This window comes from Salmo salar, chromosome ssa21 (genome assembly GCF_905237065.1).
Source record: "Salmo salar chromosome ssa21, Ssal_v3.1, whole genome shotgun sequence".
Lineage (NCBI taxonomy): Eukaryota > Metazoa > Chordata > Actinopteri > Salmoniformes > Salmonidae > Salmo > Salmo salar.
Window position 1 is genome coordinate 11,395,468 of NC_059462.1, and position 15,447 is coordinate 11,410,914.

Consider the following 15,447-nt stretch of genomic DNA (forward strand, 5'->3'; position numbering starts at 1 on the left):
ATTTTATTTTGTTTATTTGAGCAATATGAGATGGAAGGAAGTTCATGCAATAAGGGCTCTATATAATTCTGTACGCTATCTTGAATTTGTTCTGGATTTGGGGACTGTGAAAAGACCCCTGGTGGCATGTCTGGTGGGATAAGTGTGTGTGTCAGAGTTGTGTGTAAGTTGACTATGCAAACAATTAGGGATTTTCAACACATTAATGTTTGTTATAAAAAGAAGAAGTGATGCAGTCAGTCTCGCCTCAACTCTTAGCCAAGAGAGACTGGCATGCATAGTATTTATAATCAGCCCTCTGATTACATTTAAGAGCAAAATGTGCCGCTCTGTTCTGGGCCAGCTGCAGCTTAACTAGGTCTTTCCTTGCAGCACTGGACCACACAACTGGACAATAATCAAGATTAGACAAAACTAGAGCCTGCAGAACTTGCTTTTTGGAGTGTGGTGTCAAAAAAGCAGAGCATCTCTTTATTATGGCTAGACCTCTCCCCATCTTTACAAACATTGAATCTATATGTTTTGACCATGACAGTTTACAATGTAAGGTAAGTAATTTAGTCTCCTCAACTGGTTCAACAGCCACACCATTCATTACCAGATTCAGCTGAGGTCTAGCGCGATTTGTACCAAATACAATGCTCTTAGTTTTAGAGATGTTCAGGAGCAGTTTATTACTGGCCACCCATTCCAAAACAGACTGCAACTCTTTGTTAACACGTTTTAAATGTTTTACTCATGTTGGCTACAGTGAAGGAGAGCCCGCAGGTTTTGGTAGCGGGCCGTGTCAGTGGCACTGTATTGTCCTCAAAGCGAGCAAAAAAGTTGTTTAGTCTGTCTGGGAGGAAGGCCTCGTGATCTGCGACGGGGCTGGTTTTTCTTTTGTAGTCAGTGATTGACTGTAGACCCTGCCACATACCTCTCGTGTCTGAGCCGTTGAATTGTGACTTCACTTTGTCTCTGTACTGACGCTTAGCTTGTTTGATTGCCTTGCGGAAGGAATAGCTACACTGTTTGTATTCGGTCATGTTTCCGGTCACCTTGACCTGATTTAGAAGCAGATTTCAGTGCAGCCTTTGATATTATTGACCATAACCTGTTGTTGAAAAAACTTATGTGCTATGGCTTTTCAACCTCTGCCATAATGTGGATTCAGAGTATAACTCAAAGGGTTTTCTTTAATAGAAGCTTCTCTAATGTCAAACATGTAAAGTGTTGTGTACCGCAGGGCAGCTCTCTAAGCCCTTTACTCTTTTCTATTTTTACCAATGACCTGCCACTGGCATTAAACAAAGCATGTGTGTCCATGTATACTGATGATATACGCATCAGCAACCACAGCTAATGAAGTCACTGAAACCTTTAACTTGTTATGGATAGGGGGCAGTATTTTCACGGCCGGATAAAAAACGTACCCAATTGAATCTGATTATTACTCCTGCCCAGAAACTGGAATATGCATATAATAATTAGCTTTGGATAGAAAACACTCCAAAGTTTCTAAAACTGTTTGAATGGTGTCTGTGTATAACAGAACTCATTTGGCAGGCCAAAACCTGAAGATTCCAAACAGGAAGCGCCCTCTCTGACTATTTCTTGGCCTTCTTGATCATCTCTATCCAAAACAGGGGATCTCTGCTGTAATGTGACATTTTCTAAGGCTCCCATAGGCTCTCAGAAGGCGCCAGAACGTTGAATGATGACTCTGCAGTTACTGTCTGAAAAACAGTAGCGCATTTGGTAAGTGGTCGATCTGAGAACAATGAGACGGGTGTGCGCGTGAAGTGTCCATTTTACTTTCTCAGTCTTTGAACGAAAACAACGACTCCCGGTCGGAATATTATCGCTATTTTATGAGAAAAATCACATAAAAATTGATTTTAAACAGCGTTTGACATGCTTCGAAGTACGGTAATGGAATATTTCGAACAAAACGCTGCTATTTGGATACAACTATGGATTATTTGGAACCAAACCAACATTTGTTGTTTAAGTAGAAGTCCTGGGAGTGCATTCTGACGAAGAACAGCAAAGGTAATCCAATTTTTCTTATAGTAAATCTGAGTTTGTTGAGTACCAAACTTGGTGGGTGTCAAAATAGCTAGCCTGTGATGGCCGGGCTATCTACTCAGAATATTGTAAAATGTGCTTTCACCGAAAAGCTATTTTAAAATCGGACACCGCGATTGCATAAAGGAGTTCTGTATCTATAATTCTTAGAATAATTGTTATGTTTTTTGTGAACGTTTATCGTGAGTAATTTAGTAAATTCACCGGAAGTTTTCGGTGGGAATGCTAGTCACATGCTAGTCACATGCTAATGTAAAAAGCTGGTTTTTGATATAAATATGAACTTGATTGAACAAAACATGCATGTATTGTATAACATAATGTCCTAGGAGTGTAATCTGATGAAGATCAAATGTTAGTGCTGCATTTAGCTGTGGATTTGATTTTTGTGACATTATATGCTAGCTTGAAAAATGGGTGTCTGATTATTTCTGGCTGGGTACTCTGCTGACATAATCTAATGTTTTGCTTTCATTGTAAAGCCTTTTTGAAATCGGACAGTGTGGTTAGATTAACGAGAGTCTTGTCTTTGAAATGGTGTAAAATAGTAATATGTTTGAGAAATTGAAGTAATAGCATTTCTAAGGTATTTGAATATCGCGCCATGGGATTCCACTGGCTGTTGACTAGGGTGGGCCGCAAACGTCCCACCTAGCCCAGAGAGGTTAACCCTCGCAAGGCTGCAGGCCCAGATGGCATTCCCGGCCGCGTCCTCAGAGCATGCGCAGACCAGCTGGCTGGTGTGTTTACAGACATATCCCAGTCTGCTGTCCCCACATGCTTCAAGAGGGCCACCATTGTCCCTGTTCCCAAGAAAGCTAAGGTAACTGAGCTAAATGACTACCGCCCTGTAACACTCACTTCCATCATCATGAAGTGCTTTGAGAGACTAGTCAAGGACCATATCACCTCCACCCTACCTGACACCCTAGACCCACTCCAATTTGCTTACCAACCCAATAGGTCCACAGACGACACAATCGTCATCACACTGGCCTAACCCATCTAACCCATTTGGCCTTCCTGTGACATCGGGTGGTGTAGGTGTCCTGGAGGGCAGGTAGTTTGCACCCGGTGATGCGTTGTGCAGAACTCACTACCCTCTGGAGAGCCTTCCGGTTATGGACGGAGCAGCTGCCGTACCAGGCGGTGATACAGCCCGAAAGGATGCTCTCGATTGTGCATCTGTAAAAGTTTGTGAGTGTTTTTGGTGACAAGCCGAATTTCTTCACCCTCCTGAGGTTGAAGAGGCGCTACTGCGCCTTCTTCACCACGCTGTCTGTGTGGGTGGACCATTTCAGTTTGTCTGTGATGTGTACGCCGAGGAACTTAAAACTCTCCACCCTCTCCACTACTGTCCCGTCAATGTAGATAGGGGGCTGCTCCCTCAAGTTCACGATCATCTCTTTTGTTTTGTTGACATTGAGTGCGAGGTTATTTTCCTGACACCACACTCCGAGGGCCCTCACCTCCTCCCTGTAATCCGTCTCGTCATTGTTAGTAATCAAGCCTACCACTGTTAACTGTTAAACAGCCATCACTAACATTGAGTGGCTGCTACCAACATACTGACTCAACTCCAGCCACTTTATAATGGAACAATTGATGTAAACAATTTATCACTAGCCACTTTATATTATATAATGTTTACTTACCCTACATTACTCATCTCATATGTATATACTGTACGCTATACCATCTACTGCATCTTGCCATCTTGATGTAATTAAATGTATCACTAGCCACTTTAAACAATGTCACTTCATATAATGTTTCATACCCTACATTACTCATCTCATATGTATATACTGTACTCTATACCATCTACTGCATCTTGATGTAATTTATCACTAGCCACTTTAAACATTGCCGCTTTATATGTTTTCATACCCTACATTACTCATCTCATATGTATATACTGTACCCTATACCATCTACTGCATCTTGCCTATGCCATTCGGCCATCACTCATTTATATATTTTTATGTACATATTCGTATTCATTCCTTTACACTTGTGTGTATAAAGTAGTTGTTGTGGAATTGTTAGGTTATATTACTTGTTAGATATTACTGCATGGTCGGAACTAGAAGCACAAGCATTTCGCTACACTTGCATTAACACCTGCTAACCATGTGTTATGTGACAAATACATTTGATTTGATTTTAACAGTACAGCTCCCACAATCTTCTTATTATCGATTTCTTTCAACCAATCAGTCATTTGTGTCAGTGCAGTACATGTTGAGTGCCCTTCTCTATAAGCATGCTGAAAGTCTGTTGTTAATTTGTTTGCAGAGAAATAGCATTGTATTTGGTCAAACACCATTTTTTCCAACAGTTTGCTAAGAGCTGGCAGCAAGATTATAGGTCTGCTGTTAGAACCAGTAAAGGCCACTTTACCACTCTTGGGCAGCGGAATTACTTTGACTTCCCTCCAGGCCTGAGGACATAGACTTTCCTCTAGGCTCAGATTAAAAATATGACAGATTGGAGTGGCTATAGTCAGATACCATCCTCACTAGCTTTCCATCTAAATTGTCAATGCCATCTAAATTGTCATTATTGATCGATAACAATCATTTTTCCACCTCTCCCACACTAACTTTACAAAATTCAAACTTACAATGCTTTTCTTTCATTATTAGTTTTTTTTATGCATGAATACAATTGCTCTCTGTTCATTGTTGGCATTTCCTGCCTAGGTTTGCCCACTTTGCCAATTAAATAATCATTAAAATTGGCAACATCAAATGGTTTTGTGATGAATACGCCATCTGATTCGATGAAAGATGGAGTTGAATTTGTCTTTCTGCCCATAATTTTATTTAAAGTACTGAAGTTAATTTCCATCATTCTTTATATCATTGATCTTGGCTTCATATTAAAGTTTCTTCTTCTTTTTGTTGAGTTTAGTCACATCATTTCTCAATTTGCAGTAAGTAAGCCAGTCAGATGTGCAGCCAGACATATTAGCCACTCCTTTTGCCTCATCTCTTTCAACCATACAGTTTTTCAATTCCTCATCAATCCATGGAGCCTTTTGTTTAGACATGTAGCTAGCTAGTTAAACAATTAACCAGCTGGCTGGCTGGCTCGCTAGCTAACATTACATCTATGATCTGTGTAGGAGGATTTTTCCCAGTCTGTTTTTTGTTGTTGTTCCCTGTTGTTTTAAACGCGGCATTAGAGTTGGGATTATGATTAATTGTTTAGATAGCTAGCTACATGTCTAAACAAAAGACTCCACTATGCAAGTAACCATTTCACTGCACTGTTTACACCTTCTGTATCCTGTGCATGTGACAAATAAACGTATTTTTATATAGTATGTGTTTACCTAATGTGAAGAACAACATGACCTGCACCAAAGTCAGATTAGGATATAGGCCAAGGACTAAATAAAGTTTAATTTCACTACTACTTTCACCACCTTTAGTTGTTTACTACACTGTGAATCCTTAAAGAGATTGGTGGGGCTAAGGCTTAAGATGGTGTGAATGATGCTGAATGGGTATAGACAAAGGGTGTAGGAATAGGTGTAAATAAAGGTTTAAAAAAAAGCTCTCCAGCTGGTACACCAAAAAATTCAAGGGCCATTTTCTCAAAAGTGGGGTTTTAAGTTTTTCAACTTTCAAAGCAGAATTACTTTCTCAATGTTCCTCCACTGCAGTGTATGATATACCATTTTCTAGCTCCGAGTCTACTTTTATTCAATGTAAAAAATAAAAATAAAAAAATTCAAATTTTGATACAAAGGATCAAATCCAGGTGGTGGGTCACATATCTTGATTAGATAAGTATTCAACCTCCTGAGCCAATACATGTTAGAATCACCTTTGGCAGCGATTACAGCTGTGAGTCTTCCTGAGTAAGTCTCTAAGAGCTTTCCACAACTGGATAGTGCAACATTTGCCCATTATTGTTTTCAAAATTCTTCAAGCTCTGTCAAATTGGTTGTCAGGTCTTGCCAAAGACTTTCAAGCAGATTTAAAACTGTAACTTGGCCACTCAAGAACATTTACTGCCTTCTTGGTAAGCAACCCCAGTGTTGATTTGGCCTTGTGTTTCAGGTTATTGTCCAGCTGAAAGGTGCATTCATCTCCCAGTGTGTCACGTCCTGACCAGTAAAGGGGTTATTTGTTATTGTAGTTTGGTCAGGACGTGGAAGGGGGTGTTTGTTTTATGTGGTTCGGGGTTTGTTGGGATATGTAATTATGTAAGAGGGGTGTTTGTTTTATGTGTTCCGGGGTTTTTGGGGTATTGTTCTATGTTTTGTATTTCTATGGTTTTTCTATGTTGTATATTTCTTTGTTGGCCTGGTATGGCTCTCAATCAGGAACAACTGTACATCGTTGTTGCTGATTGGGAGTCATACTTAGTTATCCCTTTTTTCACCTGTCTTTTGTGGGAAGTTGCTTTTGCACTGCTGTGTTTAGCCTGCAATATTGTGCGTTCGTTCGTTTTCTTGTTTTGTTATTTAAGTGTTCAATAAAAGTTCAAATGAGCACTCAACCCGCTGCGCCTTGGTCTACTATGTACGACAGTGTCTGGTGGAAAGCAGAATGAAACGGGTTTTCCTCTAGGATTTTACTTGTGCTTAGCTCCATTCCGTTTATTTTTTAGCCTGAAACTCCACAGTCCTTAACAATTACAAGCATACCCATAACATAATGCAGCCACCACTACGCTTGAACATATGGAGAGTGGTACTCAGTAATGTGTTGTATTAGATTTTCCGCAAAAATAACACTTTGCATTCAGGACAAGTAAACCATATTTTTTGCAGTATTACTTAAGTGCCTTGTTCCAAACAGGATACATGTTTTGGAAAATTGTATTCTGTACAGGCTTCCTTCTTTACATTCTGTCAATTAGGTTAGTATTGTGGAGTAACTACAATGTTGTTGATACATCCTCAGTTTTCTCCAATCACAGCCATAAAACTCTGTTTTAAAGTCACCACTGGCCTCATGGGGAAATCAAATTTTATTTGTCACATGCGCCGACTACAACAGGTGAAATGCTTACTTACAATGCTTACCCTGAGCGGTTGACTTACTCTCCGGCAACTGAGTTAAGAAGGACGCCTGTATCTTTGTAGTTACTATGTGCATTGATACACCATCCAAATTGTAAATAATAACTTCACCATGCTCAAATGGATATTCAATGTAGGGATGTCCTACATCGACCAAGAGTTGTCTGTTCTTTCAACCAATCGATTGGTCTACATTTCTAAATGTGTATTTTTCCATATATAGATACATCCTATGTGTTTTAATAAAATCAACTATATGCACTGAGCTTGTCTGATGCTTTAAGCGATCTGTTTGATAATTAAGACACACAAATGACTAGACTGAATCTGACTGCAATTGATGTGACAGTGCCGGGCCTGACTCAGACTTGCTGCGCTATGTTTTTTAAAAAAAGACAGCGAGTGACTGTGTGACTAGCACACGCTGTTTCTCTCTCTTCCCTTCGCAGCGACCAAAACAGAATGTGTTTCTGAAGCTGCAACATACAATGCATTCGGAAAGAATTCAAAGCTCTTAACTTTTTCAAGATTTTGCTACGTCACAGCCTTCTTCTGAAATAGTTTAAATCGTTTTTTTCACCTCAATCTACACACAACATCCCATAATTACAAAGCAAAAACTGGTGCAAAATGTTTTGCAAATGAATTAAATATAAAAGACTGAAATATTACATTTACATAAGTATTCAGACCCTTTACTCAGTACTTTGTTGAAGCACCTTTGGCAGCGATTACAGCCTCGAGTCTTAGGAGTTTCTCCCATTCTCCTCTGCAGATCCTCTCAAGCTCTGTCAGGTTGAATGGTGAGCGTCGCTGCACAGCTATTTTCAGGTCTCTCCAGGGATGTTAGATCGGGTTCAAGTCCGGGCTCTGGCTGGGCCACTCAAGGACATTCAAACACTTGTACCGAAGCCACTCCTGCGTTGTCTTAGCTGTGTGCTTAGGGTCGTTGACCTGTTGGAAGGTGAACCTTCGCCCCCAGTTGGAGGTCCTGAACACTCAGGATTTTCATCAAGGATCTCTTTGTACTTCTCTGTTCATCTTTCCCTCAATCCTGACCAGTCTCGCAGTCCCTGCCGCTGAAAAACACCCCCACAGCATGCTGCCACCACCATGCTTCACCGTAGGGATGAGCCAGGTTTCCTCCAGACGTGACGCTTGGCATTCTCATCAGACCAGAGAATCTTGTTTCTCATGGTTTGAGAGTCCTTTTGGGTATTTTTGGCAAACTCCAAGTGGGCTGTCATGTGCCATTTTACTGAGGAATGGCTTCCGTCTGGCCACTCTACCATAAACGCCTGATTGATGGTGTGCTGCAGAGATGGTTGTCCTTCTGGAAGGTTCTCCCATCTCCACAGAGGAACTCTAGAGCTCTGTCAGAGTGACCACAGGGTTCTTGGTCACCTCCCTGACCAATGCCCTTCTCCCCCGATTGCTCAGTTTGGCCGGGCGGACAGCTCTAGGAAGAGTCTTGGTGTTTCCAAACTTCTTCCATTTAAGAATGATGGAGGCCACTGTGTTCAATTCTTCCAAATTGTCTTGGTAGCCTTCCCCAGATCTGTGCCAACACAATCCTGTCTCGGCGCTCTACAGACAATTCCTTCGACCTCATGGCTTGGTTTTTGCTCTGACATGCACTGTCAACAGTGGGACCTTATATAGACAGGTGTGTGCCTCTCCAAAACATGTCCAATCAATTGAATTTACCACAGTTGGACTCCAATGAAGTTGTAGAAACATCTCAAGGATGATCAATGGAAACAGGATGCATCTGAGCTCAATTTTGAGTCTCATAGCAAAGGGTCTGAATACTTATGTAAATAAGGTATTTCTGTTTTTTATAAATTTGCAAACATTTCTAAACAGTTTTCGATTTGTCATTATGGGGTATTTTCTGTAGATTGATGAGGAACATTTTCTATTTAATCAATTATAGAATAAGGCTGTAACCTAACAAAATGGGAAGGGGTCTGAATACTTTCCAAATACACTGTAATTACAGCCATTTCTGACTGAAAAGTGATGTTACCGAAATCCCTCATTTGTTTTGGGAAAACATGCCTTGCTCTCTTTAAGTGGCACATGATTGCATTGCATGCACGTGACCAATAGGAACTGACCTATAGCATATCATAATCACATCAATAAATTGGTTATACCAGACTCTGAACATCGCAAAAGATGTCATATCAAAATGGACGCAGAGGACGTGAGAAATAAACTCGAAACAGGAGAATGTTTACTGGTTGCTCAGGAGGTAAAGGGGAAGTCAGATATGTGGAAAACATTTGACTAGTTGTGGAAAATACTTGAGATCAAGAAAAAGAAGGTAAGGAGCAAGCGCTGCATGCATATTATGTGTGCCAAACAGGTAATGTTAGATTACAATATAATTTTTGTGACCGTTTGGAACAATGTAAACAACACTAAATACAATATAAGCATACCAGTGTGTCTGTTATAAAAAAAAAGTGTTTTAAGGTAAAGTCATTATTACAGCAAAGACTAAAAATAGATAAATCGATTTAGTTTGAATGAACGCTTACGAGCCTGCTGCTGCCTACCATCGCTCAGTCAGACTGCTCTATCAAATCATAGACTTAATTATAACATAATAACACACAGAAATACGAGCCTTAGGTCATTAATATGGTTGAATCCGGAAACTATCATTTCAAAAACAAAACTTTTTCCTGTCAGTGAAATACGGAACCGTTACGTATTTTATCTAACGCGTGGCATCCCTAAGTCTAAATATTCCTGTTACTTTGCACAACCTTCAATGTTATGTCATAATTACGTAAAATTCTGGCAAATCAGTTCGCAACGAGCTAGGCGGCCCAAACTGTTGCATATACCCTGACTCTGCGTGCAATGAACGCAAAATGACAGAATTTCACCTGGTTAATATTGCCTGCTAACCTGGATTTCTATTGATTTTAAGAAAGGCGTTGATGTTTATGGTTAGGTACAGTCGTGCAACGATTGTGCTTTTTTCGCAAATGCGCTTTTGTTAAATCATCCCCCGTTTGGCGAAGTTGGCTGTCTTTGTTAGGAAGAAATAGTCTTCACACAGTTCGCAACGAGCCAGGCGGCCCAAACTGCTGCATATACCCTGACTCTGTTGCAGAGGTGACACAATTTCCCTAGATAAAATAAATTAATGTTAGCAGGCAATATTAACTAAATATGCAGGCTAAAAAATATATACTTGTGTATTGATTTTAAGAAAGGCATTGATGTTTATGGTTGGAGCAACGTGTACCTAAGCGATTATATGCAACGCAGGACAGCCTAGATAAACTAGTAATATCATCAACCATGTGTAGTTAACTAGTGATTATGGTTGATTGATTGTTTTTTATAAGATAAGTTTAATGCTAGCTAGCAACTTACCTTGGCTTCTTACTGCATTCACGTAACAGGCAGGCTCCTCGTGGAGTGCAATGTAAAGCAGGTGGTTAGAGCGTTGGACTAGTTAACCGTAAGTTTGCAAGATTGAATCCCCAAGCTGACAAGGTAAAAATCTGTCGTTCAGCCCCTGAACAAGGCAGTTAACCCACCATTCCTAGGCCGTCATTGAAAATAAGAATGTGTTCTTAACTGACTTGCCTTGTTAAATAAAGGTCTAAAAAAATTACAAATTTGCCTAATCAGCATCCAAAAATACCGATTTCCGATTGTTATGAAAACTTGAAATAGGCCCTAATTAATCGGCCATTCCGATTAATCGGTCGACCTCTAATTGAAATACAGGCCTAAGTAAGTTACAGTATTAAGACTAATCAGGATGCGCTCTTAGGCCTACAGCTCAGCTCTATGGTGGCTATACAAGGCTGCTATACTAAGCCTACTAATTATAATGACATTACTTATTATTATAATTATGATCATAATAATAATAGTAATAATAACAAGAAGGAGCTCAAGGAAAAGGAGGGTTATTCTTTTATTACAGCATAGCAAAGATTTTGTTTTAAATCAGAATTTGTGAAATTGTTAATCAGACATGTGGTTGCTTGAGGTTTGGTGCTGATGGAATCAGTAGGCTATTAAACAAGCAGTCAAACAGGCAACAGAAGCAGGATCTGTCTTATTTTTGTAGATATATATGGATGATTTATAAAGCCAGGCACATTTAACAATTAGGCTACTGATTATAGACCTAATTAAGTTGTGATTTCCTCTCCTCACTTTTCTTAGACAATTAAGGCAAGGGCTATTTTCTTGTCTCTTAACTCCGCCGCATTGTTCTCTACACCAATATGCTGGTTAACTTTGCTATTATGAACTTAGCAACATGGTCTAGGAAAAGGCATCAATTCAACAGCGCACCGATGTGTTTCAGAACCGCGGACAGCGACAACTATCCAAAGTAGGAGAAAGCGCATTTGTTATAAAATAATATTTTTTATTTGTGTTGCACCATTGTTCTTACATAATATAAACATATACAATTTCAGTAGAACATGTCTTAGACTGATGGACTGTGCCATCCCCACAGCCTCCACAATGGAGCAGTCCACTCAGACAGGCATGAATCAGGCAGGTGTCTTGTACACAATGATTTATTCATTTTTTTGCTACTGCTCGACTAAAGGAATCTCGGTCGACCAACAGCCTATCGACCAAACAATCGACCAGTCGACTAAATGGGGTCAGCCCTAATTCAATGTCTGCTTTTTGTGTATTTTTAACCATCTACCAATATGTGCCCTTCTTTGCGAGGCACTGGAAAACCTCCCTGGTCTTTGTGGTTGAATCTGTGTTTGAAATTCACTGCTCAACTGAGGGACCTTACAGATAATTGTATGTGTGGGGTAGATAGATTCAGTAGTCACTCAAGTGAATCCATGCAACTTATTATGTGACTTGTTAAGGACATTTTTACCCCAGAACATACATTATTTAGGCTTGCCATAACAAAGGGTTTGAATACTTATTTCCATTCCATTTTTTATTACACTGAATAGAAATAGAAATGTTTCATGAGCTGAAATAAAAGCTCCCCAAAATGTTCCAATATGCACAAAAAGCTTGTTTCTCTTGTATTTTGTGCACAAATTTGTTTACATCCCTGTTAGTGAGAAATTCTCCTTTGCCAAGATAATCCATCCATCTGACAGGTGTGGCATATCAAGAAGCTGATTAAACGGCATGATTATGACACAGGTGCACCTTGTGCTGGGGACAATAAAAGGCCACTCTAAAATGTGCAGTTGTCACACAACACAATGCCAGCACTGTTTCAGCATGACATTGCCCCCGTGCACAAAGCGAGGTCCATACAGAAATGGTTTATTGAGATCGGTGTGGAAGAACTTGACCCCATCAAACACCTTTGGGATGAATTGGAACGCCGACTTCGAGCCAGACCTATTTGCCCAACTTCAGTGCCCGACCTCACTAATGCTCTTGTGACTGAATGGAAGCAAGTCCCTGCAGCAATGTTCCAACATCTAGTGGAAAGCCTTCCCAGAAGATTGGAGGCTACTATAGCAGCATAGGGGAGACCAACTCCATTTAAATGTCCACATATTTTTGTATATATAGATGTATGACCCAGGAAGACTCCACCCCCACTACTGAAAAAAATCCTAGGGGAAACACTGCCGTACTTATAGGATATGTTACTTTATTTGTAACATTATGTGGTGATTTCAGAGGTGGCATCCCAGAGTGGTTGGAGAGGGGCAGGGGGAATTGTTTTTCCTAGGGACCAGAGTTTTTCTTGATCTGGTAGACTACCTGAACCAGGGAAAACTCCAGACCCTAGTTGTAGGGTATGACATACTAATACATCAGATGTAAAAACGGTTTTATATGGGCTATGATGGGACCAGAATTTTTCTAATCAGTTCACGTTTGTTTTTTCTGGGAGGATGAAAACATTAAAACCCTGTTAAACTGCAGCAACCTTGAATTCTATTTTAAAATTAAACTAACATGGGATCCTTTACACATACAAGGAGACAACAACTGCCTTTGAACAACAGAACTAACAGGGCTGAGCTTGCTTTATGCAGGGTTGCATTGTGTAGGCCTTTGCATCAGTAATTAAAAAGTTACTCACGCAGTATGTCATCACTATTGTGTTGATTGATTTACTCCAGGCAATGGTGGATTGAAAAGGTCTTGATAGGCTAGCCATCCGAAATTATAAACCAAATTTGATCACATTTACTTTTTTTCTTAACACAAATAAATACATGACCGCTTCGTTGCATAGGCTTCTCTAGACGACCTGCAGCTGTAGTTGTTATGTTATCAATAGGCTACAGTTGATCAGACTGAAGCACAGATTAATTGTGCACGAGTTGACAAATCATGAGGCGAATCAGTCTAAACAACAGTACTTTGTCCCTCTTTTCAACACTTTTGTGTCAATATTTTGTTCTTAAAACCAAATCAAAAGTGCTGGGGCAAATGCCAGCTTGCCACACGTATGCCTGCGTCCAGGCTGTGCTGATCTCTGCGATTTAAATCGCCACACAATTCTACAAATGAATAAACATGTCCTATATGTATGATCTACTATCTAGACATGTTGTGATAGTCTCAACATTTTTAAACGGTGTCTCGAAATTTCGATACACTATTGACATTTAAAAAAAAATATTGTGGCGGGAATGACGGTCCATAACTTCAAGCACCCATTAGTACCAAATACAGTATATAATTCAACAAGAACACCACACATTTCTTGAACCAATACTGTAGCCTATTTTATAGGCTATACATTATTCATTTACATCAAATGGTTGACCACAACAACGCCCAACCATGCTGTGATTTAACCTAAATAAGTGTCCTTCTGAAAACCCATAAGGCAGGTTGTTCATGGGCTATAATAGCCTGGCACACAACTTAGCAATGTAACCTACCACATTTCAATTTGGTGCTTTCGTTTTATTCAGGGGAAACTTGGCTCCATTTTGAATCGTATCTAATTTTGTTCAAACGCCATGACTGTGGCTTTTCAAATGCCATCTTATTACAGGTCAAAAACGGATCATGGCTTGGTAGCCTACTTCAAATACGAAATCGAGAGTAAATCTCATATGTTTCTCACCAAGCGAACTGTTCAACTGACAGCGCTAAACTGAACAACTAACCGATTCTGTCAACTAATCGTGTAGTTCCCCGCCAAAAGAACGTTACAATGTATCCCTTTCATTAAACTGCGGCTCTGCACATGCGGTCTCCCTGGATCTTCACTGTAGTACACTGTATATTCGCAACTAGCACACACACTACAGCCAAACACAACACGATAACGTCAGTTCCATGTACTTAAACAAGGTGCACATTTTTATTAAAATAGGGTTGACTACATTTCAGACACTGTAAGAGCCATGTTTGTACGCTGTCTACAAGAAAACATGAAATAAACACACCCGGAACCCAAGCATACCATCTGTCACACTGAGAAGCACGTCAATACTTACAGTAGTGTTGCAATTGAAAGGGAAGCTTTCAGTTCCATGAAAGAGGTGCTCGTCCTCCGTTCAATTTAAAAGCAAAGAGCGCCTCTTGTATGTTTTATGGGTTGCAGAATGAATTGGCTTGAAGGCGCCGCTCGTACAGTTGCATGCACACGCCGCAATATAGACAGACTGGCTATGTTACTCTAGCGGTGTCGGTCCTCCGGCGCAAGCAATAGGAAGGATAGTTAAACAGGACAGTGTGAAAGCAGAAACACGTAATCGGATCTATCGGTCTGTCGTGCTGAACTGCGCATGTGCATGCCGTCAAACGAATCGGACGCACAGGGTACGTTCGAGCAGATCACTTTTGTCAAGTCGGTGACCATTGTTCACTGCCTTTCAATGTGTGTTGCATTATGGGGATGAACTGTTCCGACTTGATCCTACATATCGACTGCATGCGCTTATTAACAAACATCATGTGATCAAAGGTCATTAGGTGTTGACTACAATAGACTGCAAGTTTCTGCAGTTGCTCTTCAGCAACTTCACCCTGCAGTCATAGCCTGCATTGTCGGAGGCTCTATTGTGAAACAATTAGGGTATTTTTGATTTACCCACGCGAACGTGACCAAAGATGTGACGAACAGGAACCAACTTTGCCGCAATTCATGTAGACCTATACCCACTGGGCACAGACGTAAATTCAACGTCTATTCCACGTTGGTGACGTGAAAAACAACGTTGATTCAACCAGTGTGTGCCCAGTGGATATGTATACATGAATGTGATAGTAGAGGCTCTCTCTCGCCAATTGATTGTACAATGTGCGCACATAAATGTTTAGTTTGTAACTGTGAGATATGAGATATGTTTATTTCCACATTATATAGAACAACTTGGTAACAC

General features: G+C 40.3%; 1 protein-coding gene across 2 annotated transcripts in view; it reads right to left on the minus strand.

Annotated features, from left to right (window-relative positions):
• adarb1b (adenosine deaminase RNA specific B1b) overlaps positions 1-14,846 on the minus strand; it is a 187,878-nt gene extending 173,032 nt beyond the window's left edge. For both annotated transcript variants that reach the window (XM_045704425.1, XM_014164287.2), the window contains exon 1: positions 14,560-14,846. The gene's annotated coding sequence lies outside the window, so the exon portion shown is untranslated. The remainder of the gene's footprint in view (positions 1-14,559) is intronic.
• Positions 14,847-15,447: the final 601 nt, after the last annotated feature.